This window comes from Triticum aestivum, chromosome 5B, assembly GCF_018294505.1.
Source record: "Triticum aestivum cultivar Chinese Spring chromosome 5B, IWGSC CS RefSeq v2.1, whole genome shotgun sequence".
NCBI lineage: Eukaryota > Viridiplantae > Streptophyta > Magnoliopsida > Poales > Poaceae > Triticum > Triticum aestivum.
This window is the reverse complement of record NC_057807.1, coordinates 584,127,446-584,147,156: the sequence shown is the minus strand read 5'-3', so window position 1 is coordinate 584,147,156 and position 19,711 is coordinate 584,127,446.

Genomic DNA, 19,711 nt, shown 5'->3' with positions numbered 1-19,711 from the left:
TCTCGCGTAAGCGTACGCGTAATGTCGGTTCGGGCCGCTTCATCGAACAATACCGCCGAACCAAAGTATGACATGCTGGTAAGCAGTATGACTTGTATCGTCCACAACTCACTTGTGTTCTACTCGTGCATATAACATCGACGCATAAAACCTGGGCTCGGATGCCACTGTTGGGGAACGTAGTAATTTCAAAAAAAATTCTATGCACACGCAAGATCATGGTGATGCATAGCAACGAGAGGGGGAGAGTGTGTCCACGTACCCTCGTAGACTGAAAGCGGAAGCGTTAGAACAACGTGGTTGATGTAGTCGTACGTCTTCAAGGCCCGACCGATCAAGCACCGAAACTACGGCACCTCCGAGTTCTAGCACACGTTCAGCTCGATGACGTCCCTCGAACTCCGATCCAGCCGAGTGTCGAGGGAGAGTTCCGTCAGCACGACGGCGTGGTGACGATCTTGATGTTCTACCGTCGTAGGGCTTCGCCTAAGCACCGCTACGATATTATCGAGGTGGACTATGATGGAGGGGGCACCACACACGGCTAAGAGATTCAAGGGATCAATTGTTGTTGTGCCTAGAGGTGCCCCCTACCCTCATATATAAAGGAGCAAGGGGGGAGGGGGCGGCCGGCCTAGGAGGGGGCGCGCCAAGGGGAGTCCTACTGCCACCAGGAGTAGGAGAAGGGGAAAGAGGGGAAGAGGAAGAAGGAAAAGGGGGTTGCACCCCTTGTCCAATTCGGACCAGAGGGGGGGCGCGGGCCTCCTTCCTTTTGGCCTCTCTCCTCTATTCCCGTATGGCCCAATAAGGCCCATATACTCCTCGGCGAATTCCCGTAACTCTCCGGTACTCCCAAAAATACCCGAATCACTCGGAACCTTTCCGAAGTCCAAATATAGTCGTCCAATATATCGATCTTTACGTCTCGACCATTTCGAGACTCCTCGTCATGTCCCCGATCTCATCCAGGACTCCTAACTCCTTCGGTACATCAAAACTCATAAACTCATAATATAACTGTCATCGAAACCTTAAGCGTGCGGACCCTACGGGTTCGAGAACAATGTAGACATGACCGAGACACGTCTCCGATCAATAACCAATAGTGGAACCTGGATGCTCATATTGGCTCCCACATATTCTACGAAGATCTTTATCGGTCAAACCGCATAACAACATACGTTGTTCCCTTTGTCATCGGTATGTTACTTGCCCGAGATTCGATCGTCGGTATCTCAATACCTAGTTCAATCTCGTTACCGGCAAGTCTCTTTACTCATTCCGTAATACATCATCCCGCAAATAACTCATTAGTTGCAATGCTTGCAAGGCTTAAGTGATGTGTATTACCGAGAGGGCCCAAAGATACCTCTCCGACAATCGGAGTGACAAATCCTAATCTCGAAATACGTCAACCCAACATGTACCTTTGGAGACACCTGTAGAGCACCTTTATAATCACCCAGTTACGTTGTGATGTTTGGTAGCACACAAAGTGTTCCTTCGGTAAACGAGAGTTGCATAATCTCATAGTCATAGGAACATGTATAAGTCATGAAGAAAGCAATAGCAACATACTAAATGATCGTGTGCTAAGCTAACGGAATGGGTCATGTCAATCACATCATTCTCGTAATGATGTGCTCCCGTTAATCAAATGACAACTCTTTGTCCATGGCTAGGAAACATAACCATCTTTGATTAATGAGCTAGTCAAGTAGAGGCATACCAGTGACACTTTGTTTGTCTATGTATTCGCACATGTATTATGTTTCTGGTTAATACAATTCTAGCATGAATAATAAACATTTATCATGATATAAGGAAATAAATAATAACTTTATTATTGCCTCTAGGGCATATTTCCTTCATGATGATGATGTCGATTATGATGAAGAGAATGATGATGTTGCCTCCTTAAAAATTAAGGGGGAAATGATTTTTAAAGCTCTTCTTAAGAATAAAATTGCTCGTTCCAACTTCATGGAAATCATGTCGATTGCTATTGAGAGCAAGAAATATATTGATGAGTTGGAATATCATCTTGAGGAGCATGAGGTCACCATTGATAAAATGGAAGGTCATGGGCGTGATTACGCTAATGAGATTGCGGACCTCTCTCAAGCTCTTGAACTTGAACAAACCACCAAGGAATCTCTTGAGGAGACTTTTGCTCTAGAATTATCTAGAGTGAAGGAATCTAATGATAGAGCTCTTGAGGTGGCTAATGTTTTTGAAACTAAAAATGCTAAGCTTGAAGTTGCTCATGCTAGACTCCTTGAGGATTTTGAGCACCTCGAAAATGGCTCAAGGGTCATCAACGGTGAGCTCATCAAACTCACCGAGTCTCATGCTCAATTTGAAGCTTCTTATTTAAAAGATCTTTCCAAGTTGCCTTCTCATCTTGTTGTTAATGATGATGCTTGTTCTACTAACTCTAGTTCTTGTGAAGTCCATTTTGAAGGAGAATGTTGAGCTACGGGCTCAACTTGAGGTGCTATCTACTAGATTATGGGAAATTGGAAAAAAGTCATGAAAAGCTCTCAAGCTCTCATGATGATCTTCTAGTATCCCATAGTGTGCTAAAGATAGCTCACGAGGCCATGATTGTTAAGGTAACATCTAGTGAGCCTCATGTGGATACTAGCACTACTTCTAGTCAAAAAAGTATATTGCCATGTGCTAGTCCTTGTAATTCATCTACTCACAATGTTGGTACATCTTGTGATGAATTGCTTTCCCTGCCTTGTTGCTCTAACGATGAAGCCTATACTTCCTCTAGTACTTGTGTTGTGACTAACCATGTAGAGGAAATCAAAGAGCTCAAGGCCCAAGTCACTTCTTTGAAGAAAGACTTGGAAAAGAGTCATCAAGGGAAATCCACACTCAACAATATCTTGAGCGTGCAAAAGTCCCCCAATGACAAAGGTGGACTTGGATTCAACTCCAATAAGAAGTCCAAGATGAACAAAAGGAAGGGCCAAGAATAAGTCAAGAATTCGACCAAGATTGTTTGCTTCAAGTGCAAAGTAGAAGGGCATCATGTTAAATCTTGCCCATTGAAGAAGAAGGCTATTAGTGTCAAGCAACAAGGGAAGAGGGCACAAGTTCAATCTCATTCTCAACCTCAAGTTGAAGAAAGGCCTCTTCCCAAGAAGACTCAAGTTAATGCTTCTCTTGTTGAGAAATCAAGTGAGAAGAAAGTGAAGAGTAGGCGTTGCTACTTATGTCGTGAGAAAGGACACATCGCTTCTTCATGCACTAGTGGTAACTTATCCAACCCAATTACTATTGATGATATCTATTCTCTTGGGAAGGATAAGGTCGGCAATGTGTTTTCCAAGTTTGTTGGTACTCAAAGTGGTGTCAAGAAAAGAACCATTTGGGTTGCCAAGCCTATTGTGACTAACCTCTTAGGACCCAACTTGGTTGGGGACCAACAAGCTCAAACTTGATCAATAGGTGTTGTTGGAGGGCATTGGAGACTTGGCTACATTATGAAGAATTAAGGGGACTTCATCATTCTTTTTGTCTCAAGCCAAGTCAATTGGATTATCAAGTTTCTATCTTATATCTAATGTTTCTCCATGCGGTAACTCGTGATTAAAGTGTTTACATTGATAGTTACTTACCCCTTGCATGTTTGGTTTTGTTCCTTGCATGTGTTTGTATATGTTGTGCTTCCAACTTGATTATCTTGAGCAATCCAGTATGTCTGTGTTGGTTGGCACATCATGTACGTGTGTGTCATGCATTGAGCCTTTTGCATCTTGTTCTTTTCTTAGTTGGCTCTTGTGAGAGATTAATGGAATATCCCATTATGGGGAAGTGATGTGCTTTGTGCACCTCACAATCCTATATATGTGTGTACATGAGTAATACCATCTAGTATTGATATTTCAAGATTACCTAGTCGCTATGTGGTATGTCTTCTCATGAGAAATTCAAATTCTATATTGTCCATTAATTATCTTGTGTTGGATCGTTATTTTGCCTCTTGTTTATCTTTAATTAGTATCACATTATGGGGGAGTAATATGCTACGTGTATATTACTAGCCTAGAAAATGTATACATTTGAGATATTGTCACCTAGAATTGATATTGTAAATTATCTTGTTCCTAGGTGGCATGTTAGCTCTACAAGTTGCAATTTGCTTTTTGTTTGGTGTGAAGATGATGTCAGATATCCTTGTTATCTACCACCGGGAATTATTTCCAAGTACTTCTTGTCTTTTGACAATTGGTACTCACTTATGTGTGGTAGAAATTATTGATCATCTTTACATTGGCCTTTGCTTTTATTTGCTTTATCTCTTGTCTAGGATTGTGTCAACTCCCATTGTATTCCATACCACTTGTGGATCTTGTTAATTTCTTGACCTTGTCTAGTGTTTTCTAGATATAGTGAAAGTGGTGATCCCACCTCGTGCATTTTGTATTCAAATGCAAATTCTCTATAATGCACTAGTCTTGGGGGAGCTATCCTATTCTCTATAAAACACTCATCTTATGATCCTTATCAAGTGTGTGTTTGTGGAAGGCAAGCCGTTTCTTTTTGGTACTTTGTGCCATCATGAAACTTTGTAGAGGGCTTGGTTTGTTTGGAACCATTATCTCTTTTGGGAGTTTGACATCTTTCTTTTTGAGTGTATCAATGGATATCTCATTCCTTGATGTATCTTTTATGGACATCCTCCAAGTGATGATTTATTCATTTGGTATCTTTTCGTCGCTTGGTATTTCCTTGTCTTTTGGTCTCGGTTCTTGAAATTCTTGAGCATCCATATTTACTTCTTGTAGTTTCTTTGGCATGTTTTCTTTCTTTGACCCAATATATAGGGGGAACTCCACCAAGTCTCAAATTGGATGAGATGTGCATGAAATTCATTTTCATATCTATATGCACATATTTATGTGGAGTTTGTCCTATATGTTGTTGGTTCTCTAACTCTTTGGTACCAATGAATTTGGGTACCATTTTGTTTGTGTTGTTGTTCTAGGAACAAGTGGAGATGCATTGGATGCTCGGCTCACTCACAAGGAAGGTGTTGTCACCATGTGCTTATTGGAGTCAAGCTAGGATGATCAATGAACTACTATCTACCTTCAATTGGTATCTACTACATCCTTCCAATGATTTCTCGGTAACAAGTATCTGTTCATGCTTTCCTCTCTTGCATTCAACTTTCTGTAGGTTGCATCTTGGCATGATATTCATTTCATATCTTGTGATACTTGTTTCCTTTCACACAACATCTCAACGATGATCTCATGTTGCTAGTTGTGATGTCTTTGATGGTTGTGTGGTAGGAATTCATCTATATCCAATAATACCATATTTAGCCATGTGCTATGCTTCCAAGCAAATATCTTATTGGTATATCTATGACTTCCTTCTGGATATCTTGTTCCTTCGTGTTGTAACTATTTCGGGTGTACATCCTTCTTTGTAGACATATATTATCATGATTTCGTCTACCTAGAACCTTATACACTTGAGAGAAATTACATCTCTAGATGATATCCTTTTCTTTCACGTCCACCTTGTCTTTCTTTTGTTATTTCTGTGGTGGCTCCGTGAAAGCTTTTGCCTTGAGTGCGTGTCCTCTATCGTTGCATCTTGTTGCACTTTTGTGTGGTGAAGATTATTTTCCTCTTGCTTATCTTTACGAGGCTTTTTCCATCTTAATTGGTATCCCTCGTCTTGATGAGGCTTTCATTTTCTATCTTCACCATGGGTTGTCACAAGCATAGGTTCTTTATATGCTTATTAGTAAGCTTGTGAACTCATTTGCCTGTTGTATGTGGGAATGATAGGCCTTGTACCGTGTGCCTCATTCTTTCAAGACTATGTTGATGCGTAATGCTCATCCTTATTTTTAGTCTTCTCAAGTGCTTCGCCATGACTCACACACATCATTTTGGTTGAGCCTACTCTTAAGTTGCCCCGTTTATATGTTGCTCAACCATGTGCTTGTTGCAAGCGCTAGGCTTTGTTTCCTATTTGCTCACTTGCACTGGGTGTGAGTTTCTATTGATTTTGGGGGAGCTATGATCCTACTTTATGCACTTTGTATTCAAATACAAAAACTCTTATGTGTGCACAAATCATGGGGAGCTTCTCTAGTTTCTTTAGAACACTCCCTTGCTCATATCATAATATCCTTTTTTCATGTGGCTCGTAGGATCATTGGTCTAGTTGGTTCAATTGATATCCGTTGATTGCTTGCTTCAATTGGTATCCTCTGATTGCTTGTGTCTCTCTTTGTTATGTCTTTGTGGCATATCTTTCTTTTGCAATCTTTGGGCCTCAATATAGCTTGTCTTCCTCCAAGTACTGACAGTTGGATATGTGTATTGCAATCCACTCTCTTGTTGAGAAATACACAATTTCTGGAGGACCACAATTTATATTGGTCTTCTAAGCTTTTCGCCCATTTTGGCAATCGATGCCAATGGGGGAGAAGTTTCAGAGAGTTTTGTGGAGAAGTCGTCCGAGTCTTCTCCTTGCTTTGGTTTTGGTTCCTAAGCTTTTGCATCTCATTCTCATGCATCATTGGTTAATGCATTGCATGGTGATGCATAATTCCTTGTATAAACTCTCTTGAAAGTGATTGTCATTAATTACCAAAATGGGGGAGATTGTAAGAACATGCGGTGCCCCCATGTTTGGTTTTGGTAATTGATGACAATCTCTATGGACTAATGGTTTTCTTGATTTATATTTGAAGGATTTGTCCATAGGTTTTTCTTGAAGTCCATGTGTTGGTTTCAAGGAATTTATGAGTTGACCAATGTGATATTAAGGAATTATCCAAAGATTGGTCATGTGAGTGTTGAGCTTATTGCAAGCATATCTTGAAGAAGAAGATTGTGTGATCATTCATGTTTACCTTCAAGAGATCATCCAAATTAAGAGAGTTGGAAAGATTCAAGGTTGATCAAGACTAAGTCAAGAGTGAATCAAGTTGATCAACTCACAAAGCGTAGAAGATGTACCGAGAGGGATCAAGTGATTCCATGGTATGGTAAGCATTGTCCATTGCACTTTGTGTACTAACCCATGGTCTATGTGAGAGTTCTATGTGGGGTTAGGTACGTGTCCATGGGCTTGCGTCAAGAGGAATATATCATACAACCCATGGAAAGGATGACATCAAGTGGTGATCGTCATCATGATTGCCGTGTGCAAGTTCAAGTGGAGCATCATGAAGAGATCAAGTGCTTGAATCTTTCCATCCTTTGTGGTGTCAATGGTCTTGTGAAGATGTGCCGAAGAGAGGCTCACCCATAGTGGACTATGTGGGAGCAATCATCTAGTCTTCATCGAGCCAATGCAATCAAGAAAGGTGGTCCAACTTGAGGGAGTCAAGATCGTCATCATCTAGCTCAAGTGGACCATGTGCAAGGCAAAGGTTTGCCCTTGATAGGTTTTCTCTCTTACTGGTCTCATGGTGGTAGTTGGGAGACCGGGTTATAGGATCGATTGCCGTACTATCAAGGGGGGCTCTCGATGAGTAACTTGGTCGTATCATTCGTAGAGAGCTCAAACCATTGCATCCTTGCATCTTCTTTCTTGGTTCTTGCTTGGTTCTCTTTGTGAGTCTTAGAGCTTATGGTCATCTTGATGACAAGCTTGAGTTCATCGAAAATGGAGTTCGCATGCGTCTTCTATGATGTTTTCGGTGTTGGAGGTTTTACCGGTCTTATCCGAGGAAGGGTTCTCACCTTTTTCTTATGAGCCTTTTATAATTTGCTTCTTATTGATATTTCTTTCAAGATTGTGGTATCCCTTGTTGCTAGCTTTCCAACAAACTTGGTTTCATCGAATTCGGAGCTCGTATGCGAAAGTTGTGGCTGTATTGATATTGCCTGTTTTACATAGAAAGGTTGTACCGCCCCATAGAGAGGTTGTACCGGTTGACCGGTACAACTGGTGTTTGGAGCGGTTGTACCGCTCCAGAATTGGTCCGGAGGTTGTACCGGCCATGTACCGCTCCACCACCGGACTAGTTTATGTTGTGGTGCGGTTGTTGGGTGGTTGTGGGCCGGTTGTATCGCTTATTGCCTGTTACCGGTTGTACCGGTGCTCATAGAGGTTGTACCGCTCCTATGTTATTCTGCACATAGCGGGCAGATTCGTGGGGACCTATTTAAGGAGGTCTTCTTCCCCAATGGTTCCCTAACTCTTGAGCTCGTTTTTGTCCCCATGGTTGACCTTCTTTGAGCTTGCTAACTCTCAATCCCTCCATGGATTCTTGCTAGTTTTTTAGGAAAAAAAGAGAGAGAAGATCTAGATCTACACTTCCACCAATCACTTTCTCCTCTATGTGAGGGGAACCCCTTGGATCTAGATCTTGGAGTTCTTTGTGTTCTCCTTCTTGTTCTTCCTTTCACTTTCCTCCCTAGCATTAGTTGCTTTGGTGGGATTTGAGAGAGAAGGACTTGGGCACTCTGTGTGCCCTTGCCATTGCATTTGTGCATCGGTTTGAGTTCTCCACGGTGATACGTGGAAGTTACAAGTTGAGAAGCTTATTACTCTTGGGTGCTTGGTACCCTTGAGCTTGTTCCTCTTGGGTGCCTGGGCGCCTTAGACGGTTGGTGGTGCTTGGAGCTCAATCATTGTGGTGTAAAGCTCCGGGCAAGCGTCGGGGTCTCCAATTAGGTTGTGGAGATCGCCCCGAGCAATTTGACGGGTATCGGTGACCGCCCCCAAGGGTTGCCAAAGTGTACGGGTTCGGTGGCCGCCCCCAAGGGTCGCCATTTGTACGGGTTTGGTGACCGCCCTCAAGGGTCCCTTAGTGAAATCATGGCATCTTGCATTGTGCGAGGGCGTGAGGAGATTACGGTGGCCCTAGTGGCTTCTTGGGGAGCATTGTGCCTCCACACCGCTCCAAACAGAGATTAGCATCCGCAAGGGTGTGAACTTCGGGATACATCGTCGTCTCCGCGTGCCTTGGTTATCTCTTACCCGAGCCCTTTACTTATGCACTTTACTTTGTGATAGCCATATTGTTCTTTGTCGATTTTTTTTGAAACTATGATGATTTTTATAGCAAATTCGGAAACTATACACCCTAATGAAGAAAAAACAAAAGTATCACCCCATCGGCCTCCTCTTGGCCGAAAAGGGACTTCTCGGCCTCCTGTTGGCCGAAGAGGGACTTTTCGGCCAACCGTTGGCCAAAAAGTACTTTTCGGCCAACAGTTGGCCAAAGAGTCCCTCTTGAGCCAACAGTTGCTCTGCTTTTAAAAAACTTCATATCAAATAGGATTTTAAGTATTTTAATTTGATTCTTTTTGAATTAGATTAGAAATTTTATGAAGTTTCTGTAGATATCAAGTTTGACTAGATTTGAAAGTTTGAATTTGAATTTTCATGAATTTTCTCAAATCACTAGATTGCCTATAATTTGAGCTAGGAGTATTCTTATTAGATGATTCTTTTTGCTACTGGTTCTTTGTGAATTTGTTTATCAGCAGTAATTAATTGGCGAATTTTATAATTATTTAAAATTAGGTTTTTATGAAAACAGATCTGTTTTAGTGTTTTATAGGTTTTATGCTATTTCTTTTAATTTTAATTGCTTTAAATTTTTTTCTTTAGTTTTTTGACATATTCTTTTTGTTTCTGTTTAGTTATCAGTAGCTATTTTATTTGTAGTATTTTTTTGTATTTTATTTTTTTTATCCTACTAGAAAACTTGTTTTGAGCTTCATAAGAGTTTATATTTAAAAGTGCCTTGTAAATCCTGTACAACCATTGTCGTTTTATACATGAAAAAAAACTTCCCCGCAATCTTTTTCCCTCCATTTTCTTTGCCGCCATTTTCTTTCCCTCCATTCTCTCCCGCCACACTAAGGAGTGCTGCATCGACGGAGGATGACGATGATGCCTTCATGTGGAGTGTGAAATACTGTGTGAGAGAAGTCATAAGTGTGAAACACTCTCCGATGATGATGATGAAGCTGCAAACACTTATGACTTCTCTCAGACAGTGTTTCACACTCCACCAGCAGCATCGACGCAGGAGACACAGACTGTGTCAGACGATGTTATCTACTATCATGGACACCATGAGACTCATTTTATAAGTTGAGAAGTGAAGATGGCGAGAAAGAAGATGGCGGGAGAGAATGACGGGAAAGAGAATGGAGGGAGAGAATGGCGGAAAATAAAATGACAGGAGAAAATGGAGGGAGAGAATGGCGTGAAAACCTAATTTTAAATAATCCTAAAATTCACCAATTAATTACTACTGATAAACAAAGTCACAAAGAACCAGTAGCAAAAAGAATCATCTAAAAAGAATACTCCTAGCTCAAATTATAGGCAATTTAGTGATTTGAGAAAATTCATGAAAATTCAAATTCAAACTTTCAAATCTAGTCAAACTTGATATCTACAGAAACTTCATAAAATTTCTAATCTAATGCAAAAAGAATCAAATTAAAATACTAAAAATCCTATTTGATATGAATTTTTTAAAAAGTAGAGCAACTGTTGGCTGAAGAGAGACTCTTTGGCCAACTGTTGGCCGAAAAGTACTTTTTGGCCAACGGTTGGCTCTTCGGCCAACAGGAGGCCAAAAAGTCTCTTTTCGGCCAACAGGAGGCTGACGGGGTGATACTTTTGATTTTTCTCCATTAGGGTGTATAGTTTCCGAATTTACTATAAAAATCATCATAGTTTCAAAAAAAAAATCTTCTTTGTCATATATCTTGCTATCGCATAGTTACTTATCTTGCTTAGCATAAGTTGTTGGTGCACATAGGTGAGCCTAGTTGTTTTAGGTTTTGTGCTTGACAAATTAACCGCTAGGTTTATTCCGCATTTGTTCAAGCCTAAATCGTAATTATTTTAAAGCGCCTATTCACCCCCCTCTAGGCGACATCCACGATCTTTCAACCGGGGGGCGTGTTGGGAGCGCGGCTCTAGATGCTCTTAGCGAGCTGGAGAATCGGCACGTTGCCAAGTGTCCCCTCCATTTTTTTAGTCTGCATATAAGATTTGGTCAAAGTCAAACTTTGTAAAGTTTGACCATCTTTGTAGAAAGAAATATCAATCAACATCTAGAATACTAAAACTATATGGTATGAAAATTAATTTCATGATGCATCTAACAATCTTTATTTCATATTGTGAATTTTTATATATTTTTTTATAAACTTAGTCAAAGTTAACAAAGTTTGACTTTGACCAAATTTTATTGCAGACTAAATGGAAACTGAGGAAGTACTCAAACTTGCATCAGAATGGGTTTAGGATGCCTGCCATCTTGAGAACTGATTGGCTTAATGTGATAATGTCATCAAAGCTCTCAAGTGCTCAACTAGGACACGCTGGGACAGAACATGCCCATCCGCCATGAACCTATAGAGTTCGGAAAATTGCTGCCAAGTGTGTTCTTCACTGACACAACGAGCGAACGGGAAGTGGCCGCCCATGACTAGTGGCGGGCCTAGAATCTCAACACAAGGGTGCCAGAGTTCAAAATTTTTGTGAAAAATTACACTACAGAATACAGATTGAACTTGAGCTAAACATTATCATAATCTCAACAAACAGTCCCAGAATAGCATTAACTTGTTAGATAATTAGTGACAAGTACATAGTACAAAGTATTTTGCATTTTCAGAGGGGTTGCATGCCCAAGAGTTTGCAAAAAGGTGTGGCTAGGTCTCTCACGACTGAGACTTAATCACTGTCAAGTGACATAACCTGTAAGAGAAAAAAACAAAAAAAATTGCATGGACCTCGTTGTATGATCTCGTTAATATTGCATCTTAAGTCTCAGTCGACTGAGATGTAGCAAGACTGTGGTGGGGTTCTGCACACAATTTCTCGAGACTATATTATCGTGCTACTCGTAATCCTCTCCTTTAGGTATTCAGACAATAAATGCACTCTGCGCATTGGAAACCAGAGCATCCATGAGTGGCGCTAGGCGCATGTATGTTCGCAACTTCGCTCGTCGGCTGCACAAGTGCAAGACTCCAGCTCTATTATTCAAGCTGGACATCAAAAAGGCTTTTGACTCAGTCCGATGGGAGTATGTCTTGGATCTCATGCAACACATGGGGTTCCCTGATAAATTCAAAAATTGGATTGCGGCATTGCTTTCGTCCTCGTCCTCGCGCTTCCTCCTCAACGGCCTGCCTGGCCCCCCCATCAGGCATGGACGTGGTTTTCGCCAAGGAGACCCCATCTCGCCTCTGCTCTTCGTGCTCGCAATTGACCCGTTGCACAAGATCCTCGACTTGGCTACGCGCAATGGAATCATTCATAAGATTCGTCGCCGAGGTATAGTGGTCAGAACCTCCCTCTATGCGGATGACGCCGCCGTGTTCATGGCGCCAATTAAGAGTGATATTGACAACCTTGCAACCATCTTAAAAGGCTTTGGAGACGTCACGGGCCTTTGCACCAACTTCCACAAAAGCTCTGTCGTTCCCATTCAATGCGCTAACCTGGATCTTGTGAGCATTCTCAGCAGCATCCCGGCGACCAGGGCGTTTTTCCCTATCAAATACTTGGGCCTCCCGCTCTCGGTTTGGAGACTGAAGAAAGTTGACTTCCAATACCTCCAGGACAAGGCGGCTGGAAAATTGGTCACCTGGGATGGGCAGAACATCACCACCATTGGGCGCACGGCCCTTGTTCGATCTGTCATCACCTCTCAGGCTGTGTACTCCATCACACCACTCATTGTCCCTCAAGGTTCCCTTGACAACCTCAACAAGATTGAGCGAGCTTTTCTTTGGTCCGGCTCTGACAAGACCACCGGTGCCAAATGTAAAGTCAACTGGGACATGGTATGTGGCCCCACCAGCTATGGGGGTTTGGGTGTTCTTAACACCAAAACGCCTTTTTGGGACTCCCCCTGGCTGCTTGACCGCAAGCCGAAGGACATTGCACCTCTCGTCTTTGAGGCCTCGAGGAGAAAGAACTGGAAGGTGCGAGAGGCTATTACAGAGAATGCTTGGATGCTTACGATCAGACGAGACATTACCATCACTGGACAGCATGTGCAGGAATTTTTCACCCTCTGGCTGCTCATCCATGACATACACCTCGACATCCACTCTGAGGATGACATCATCTGGAAGCACTCTTCGGACGGCTCATATTCGGCGTCCACTGCATACAAGGCACAATTTCTGGGTTTGACGCTTTCCCCCATGGACTCCATGGTCTGGAAAATGTGGGCGCCCACAAAGGTCAAATTCTTCTCTTGGTTGGCCTTACAAGATCGGATTTGGACCGCCGATAGGCTAGAGTGACGTGGCTGGGACAACTGCGGTCTTTGCCCGCTCTGTAAGCAGGTGCAGGAGTCGGGCGTCCATCTATTCGCCAAATGCCGCTTCACCTTGAGGCTTTGGCGGATGCTCATTGACAAGTATGGGCTTGCGCATCTGGACCCTTCTGACTGGCACCTTGAGGATTCCCTCCTCTCTTGGTGGGACAAGCGCACCAATTCGAGCATTCCGGATCGTCGAGCCATGGCCTCCCTTACCATGCTCGTATCCTGGACAATTTGAAACGAAAGGAACACTAGAGTCTTCCGCCACAAAGAGACGCCACCGCCAATCCTTCTCAAGCTTATTATAGATGAGGCCAACCTATGGATTACTGCAGGGGCTAAACAATTAGGAAAAATTGTATCGCACGAGTAATTGTCATGCCGTACTCCGGCCTTGTGTAACTCTACAAAACTCTATTCTCCTCTACTTTAATAGACGAGGCAAATCTTTTGCCTCCGTTCGAAAAAAAAAAGGTATTCAGACAATATGTATTAGTATACTCGACTACGATTTAGCAAATCGACATTTATTTCACGCAATAGAACTGTGGTTACAAAGAAAGCCAGGCAGACGGATGCATCTAAATCGTGCCATGGCTCGAGACCGGTGTACCCTAGATCTAAATAGACACGGACGCGCGTCGACATGAGCCAATTAGCATGCAAACAACAGCGACAATACAGGTACTACTAGCAGAAATATATCAAGCAGTCGAAGAAGGACGTTCCTAAATCCATGCATCTTTCGAGGCAGCTTTAATCTTGCTTCAGTTCTCGTTCGGCCTCCACCTTCGCCGTCGTCAAGGCGCGGCGGAGCTTCCACTGGCAGGTGACCATGCACCGTTGCCTCTCGCTCTCATCGCCTCCGCGCTTCGGGCAGTAGGCCGGGCAGCCCGTTACACGGACGTTGTCTCCGGCGCCGCTCTCCTCCACCGGAATGATCTCTCCCGCCGCCTTCTCCCAGCCGCCGGCGCCGGTGCCGTCACGCAGCTGGAGCGCGCGCCCGCAGACTGAAGCGCAAATGAAGTCGGGATCGCCTGCCTCGAGGCATTCACGAAAGCAGATCTCTTGTCTGGACTCCGTCTCCGCCGGCGTCACGGCCAGCAGCAGAAGCCCGGCGAGCAGGAGACACCACACAATGCCACCCTTACGCTTGGCAGCCATGGCTACTGCCTGCCAGCACTTTACTTGGCTACAAAGAGATTAGAGATAGCACCGGGTGAGGTGGGCATGGACGGGCGAGAAGATGCGGTATATATGCACGGCGAGCGGGCGTGACAACGTGCACCGCGAGATGCGCGGCCTGGCATCCAGCCGACGGTTGCGCGAGGGCACGTGGGCGCGCACGGCGTCTTTCCGTGCCCCGACGAGCTGACATGGGCTCGTGTTCCGGAGCACTAATACTTTTTTCAATCGTTTGGGAGGCAGATGGATACCGATGGGCTATCATCTGATCCATGGGTGGAATTTAAATTCAGAAGACGGAGGACAGCTCCCCGTGCATGAGAGAGGAGAGTCGAGGTTAACCAATTGCTTCCGATCAGTCCACTTGCCTCTAAGTATCGCGTGCGGTGTTCAATTACCTGCATCTAGACTTGCTTCGATTAACCTCAAACAGGTAAAAAATAGAGGTTTTCTACGGTGCCCTATACTGCTAGGAGCGGTGAGTAGTATAGATTGAAGGGATCGCCTAGAACTCAGCTGACTGAGACGTAATTTGGTCTCAGTCAGCTGACGCATCCCTCAGCCACCCGCTCGTTTCCATCGTCGTCTGGGTTGTTTTTCTGGGCTGGGCGACATCCTTGTGGGTTGTCTATGCTTTGTTTTTCTTTCTTTTTTTGGCTGGGTTTGAGTTCATTTGCTGGGCCTCGTAGTACTTGTTGTTTGATGCTGGCTAGCTGCCTAGGCCCGTCTCTCTCTCCTTGGCTCGCAGTCTCATGCAGTTTTTTTTCTAGTTTCTCAAAAAGAAATTATATTTCTTTTTCTTTTTAAATCAACGGTGTTCTATGGGAAACACCGGTGTTGGGTTGTGACTATGTGTGGAGAGTAGCTAGAGCGCACCTACGAGTGAATATAATTTCATAAAATGAAACACACAAATAGGCCAAAATAGAAATTAAAATGTTCTATAAAAAGGGAAAATGATAGGAAATCTACATATCTGATGCTAAGATAAAACAAACGAACAAGTAGTTGGTCAAACAACAAAAGTGTCCTTCTGCTCCCGAGCTCAAATGAGATCGGGTGAATAGTAAATTTGAAAGAAAATGAAAAAAAAGTTCAAAAAAAATTGATTTTTTTTGCGATAAACTTTAACAAAGGTTTTAAGAGCCTCCAAATTTTCACATAGAAATAACATTCGTGGAAGTCGCAGAAAAAAAATCTGCACTTGAAAATGCTTTTGAAAATGGCATTTTTGGGAGAATCGATTTTTTTTCACCACTTCCACATATGTGATATAAAAATTTGTGAGCACTCGGAAATTTTGTCAATGTTTCGCACAAACAATTCAGTTTATTTATGTATTTGTTATGATTTTACTGTTCATGCAGGATCATTTGAGCTCGAGATGGAATAGTTGCGTCCGCCCGACAACCCCTTCATGCTCCTCATTGCGGTCACTATGCGCGCGTGGATTTGCAACCAGGTAACAACGCTTGTAGTTGCATGTCGATGGTTGACATGCAACTGGGGACGCTTGACGAAAAGACACACACACACACACACCCTTAGTATGGTTGACATGCAACTGGGGACCCTTGACAAACACACACATCCTTAGTTGTGAGTCGATGGGTGGTTTGCAACTGGGGGCCACGACAAAACACACACACACACACACGCAACCCATAGTTGCAATTCGATGGTCAACTTGCAACCGGGGGTCCTCAACAAACACACACCCCTTAGTTGCGAGTCGATGGTTTACATGCAACTGGGGACACCTGACAAAAGGACACCCCCCCTAGTTGCGAGTCTGTTATCGACATGCAACTGGGCACCCTCGACACACACACACACACACACACACATCCTTAGTTGCGAGTCGATGATTGACATGCAACTAGGGACGCTTGACAAAAAGACACACACACACACCCCTAGTTGCGAGTCGATGGTTGACATGCAACTGGGGACCCTTAACAAACATACACATCCTTAGTTGTGAGTCAATGGGCGGCTTGCAACTTGGGGCCACGACAAAACACACACACACGCACCCCATAGTTGCGAGTCGATGGTCAGCTTGCAACCGGGGGTCCTCAACAAACACACACCCCCTAGTTGTGAGTCGATGGTTTACATGCAACTGGGGACCCCTGACAAAAGGACACACACCTCCTAGTTGTGAGTCGATGGTTGATATGCAACTGGACACCCTCGACACACACACACACACACACACACATCCTTAGTTGCGAGTCGATGGGCGGCTTGCAACTGGGGGCCACGACAAAACACACACGCGCGCACCCCCTAGTTGCGAGTCGATGGTTGACATGCAACTGGGGACCCTTGACAAACACACACATCCTTACTTGCGAGTCGATGGGCAGCTTGCAACTTGGGGCCATGACAAAACACACACACACCCTAGTTGCGAATCGATGGTCAACTTGCAACCAGGGGTCCTCAACAAACACACACACACATATATCCTTAGTTGCGAGTCGATGGTCGACTTGCAACTGGGGCCACGACAAAACACACACACACACACACACCCTTGTTGTGAGTTGATAGTCAACTTGCAGCTGGGGGTCCTCAACAAACACACACACCCTAGTTACGAGTCGATGGGCTTCATGCAACTAGGGACCCTCCACACACACACACACACACACACACACAACAACAACAACAACAACAACAACAACAACAACAACAACAATGATTGACTTGCAACTGGGGCACGGATGCAAGTCGATGGTTGAGTTACAACTGAGGCAAACTACAAGAAAATGCAATGAAAAATAACCTAGTTGCGAGTCAATGGTTGACTTGCAACTAGGGAACCTACAAAACTACGACACATCCCAGTTGCGAGTCGATGTTGACTTGCAACTGGGGCACGATTGCGAGTCAATGATTGAGTTGCAACTGCAAACTAAAAAACGAAAAATAACCTAGTTGCGAATCAATGGTTGACTTGTAACTGGGGCAACTACAAATCTACAACACATGCCAATTGAGAGTCGATGGTTGACTTGCAACTGGGCACGATTATCAGTCGATGGTTGACTTGCAACTTAGGCGAACTACAAGAAAACAAAAAATAACCTAGTTGTCAGTCAATGGTTAACTTGCTACTGCCCCCGCCCTCCTAGTTGCAAGCCAAAGGTTGACTTGCAACTGGCGCAACTACAAAAAACCTAGTTGCAAGTCGATAGTGGACTCGCAACTGGGCCCGCTAGTTGCAAGTCGATGGTTGACTTGCAACTAGGGTGCCTTCAAACTATGAAAAACTCGCTCCTAGTTGCGAGTCGAGGGTTGACTTACAACTAAGCCGGCTACAAACTATGACCTAACCTTAGTTGTGACACGAAGGTGGACATGCAACTGGAGTACTTGCAAAAAATGCCACAGTTGCGAGTTGAGGGTTGACTGGACACTGGGGACAGTTTTGACTTCATGATTGATTTGCAACTGGGACAAATTACAACTTTGAAAGAAAAATTGTTCGTGAATCGAGGGTGGATTTGTAAAACTGGGCAACTGAAACTATAAAAAATCCGATTGCTAGATGGCTACTTGCAAATGAGGTGACTACAAACTGCAAAAAAGGCCAAAATCCGGAGTCGAGGGGTTTACACTTGCATAGACAGTAGAAATTTGATATGGAAAAAGTGCATCAAACAAAAAAGGTAAAGAAAAAAATAAATTGGCTAATAACAAAAAAGGACACTGATGACATGGGCAAAAAATTACATACCTAAAAATGATTAAAATAAAAAAAGTAAATGGTGAAATATATCTAAACAACTTCTTCTGAAAAATGACATGAACATGAGGGATTGCAATATCAAAAAAAAACTCACAACCATTGGCCATTGTGCAAACTTCCTTCACTTCCGTATGCACAAGACTGAGCCTATGACGACGTGAGCTCAACACTCAGAGCTCAAAACAAACAAAGGCCGGCCCAACAAAAAAAAAAACAAGAACCAGCCCGCCCCGTTGTAGCCCTCCGTCCGTAACAACGCGACACCCACGATCGCGAGTCGAGCGGATAGCTCGTGCACTAAATTAAAGGCACATAGATCCGATGGTTAAACACTTAAATTTGAGATCACTAAAAAACATCTAGATGTGAGTTAGCCATTCCGTTAAAAAAATCCCATCCAACTAGACTTAGTTACAAGTATTTACATATAAGGAATTTTTTTTAGCAAAAGGTAAAGAAAATGTTAAAAAAGAAAAATCAAATGATAACAACAACAAAAAATACAAAAAATAGGACAAAAGATAAGTCACGTGAATCAAGATCTGCAGGGTAGCTTTCCCTATTAATCTGCAGACATGAAAAAAAGCAGACAAAAAACATGAGTATGGACTGTGGTAGCTGGCGCCTAGTAATGCGCTGGTGCATGTCGCTACAGCTTGGACAAACAGGCCGACAAAACAAAACGACTTGGGCTGCCGTGCCCGCGTCCCTGCACGAGAAAAAAACAGCACGCATGAATCTCTGCATCTTTAGATCGGATGGCTAGAGATGTGAATGAGACCAATTTATTTCTCAGCTAGCTGAGTTTTAGCAAACCCGTAGATTAAATCTGGCCGTTGAAGCCGGCTTTCCCGGCGACGAACCAACCCATTCCCGAGCACGGTCAGCCATCGATGCAATGAAGTATGAACTACAGTGATTTGAGGCGGTCGGCAAAGATGGCCGCGGTACTCATTCCTGGCGGCAGTCATCGCTTGCTCGCCGATCACCGCCAGCGCCGAGAATTTCTTGTCCGCTTCTTGCTCGAGTCGCTTTCCTCTCTCGTGAACGGGGAAATTATTAGATGCTCCCATGATACACACTCCTGGACCGTTGGATTTTAGATTGGATGGCATCTAAAGAGCTGATGGATCTGCTGAACTTCTGTGCAATTTTCAGACTCTCAAGGGATTTTTGCAAAAAATCACGAGCTCGTGGGAGCCGTCGGATCACAGACCCAGGGGCCCCCAAATGCTCGTATCACCGTACCACTTGAACACCCGAAGCACTTGATATCTTCCCCTCTTGAACGCATCAAACGACTGGAAGGGTGCTTCTCCGATTAATCCATACCGTGGAAGGGCCAAAAGACAAAAAATCACAAGACATCATTTTTTTCCTCACAAAACACATTTACAAATGCAGATGCTTAATACACGCACGTATCTCATTTTTATAAGCACCTCCGAAAGACTGAGCAG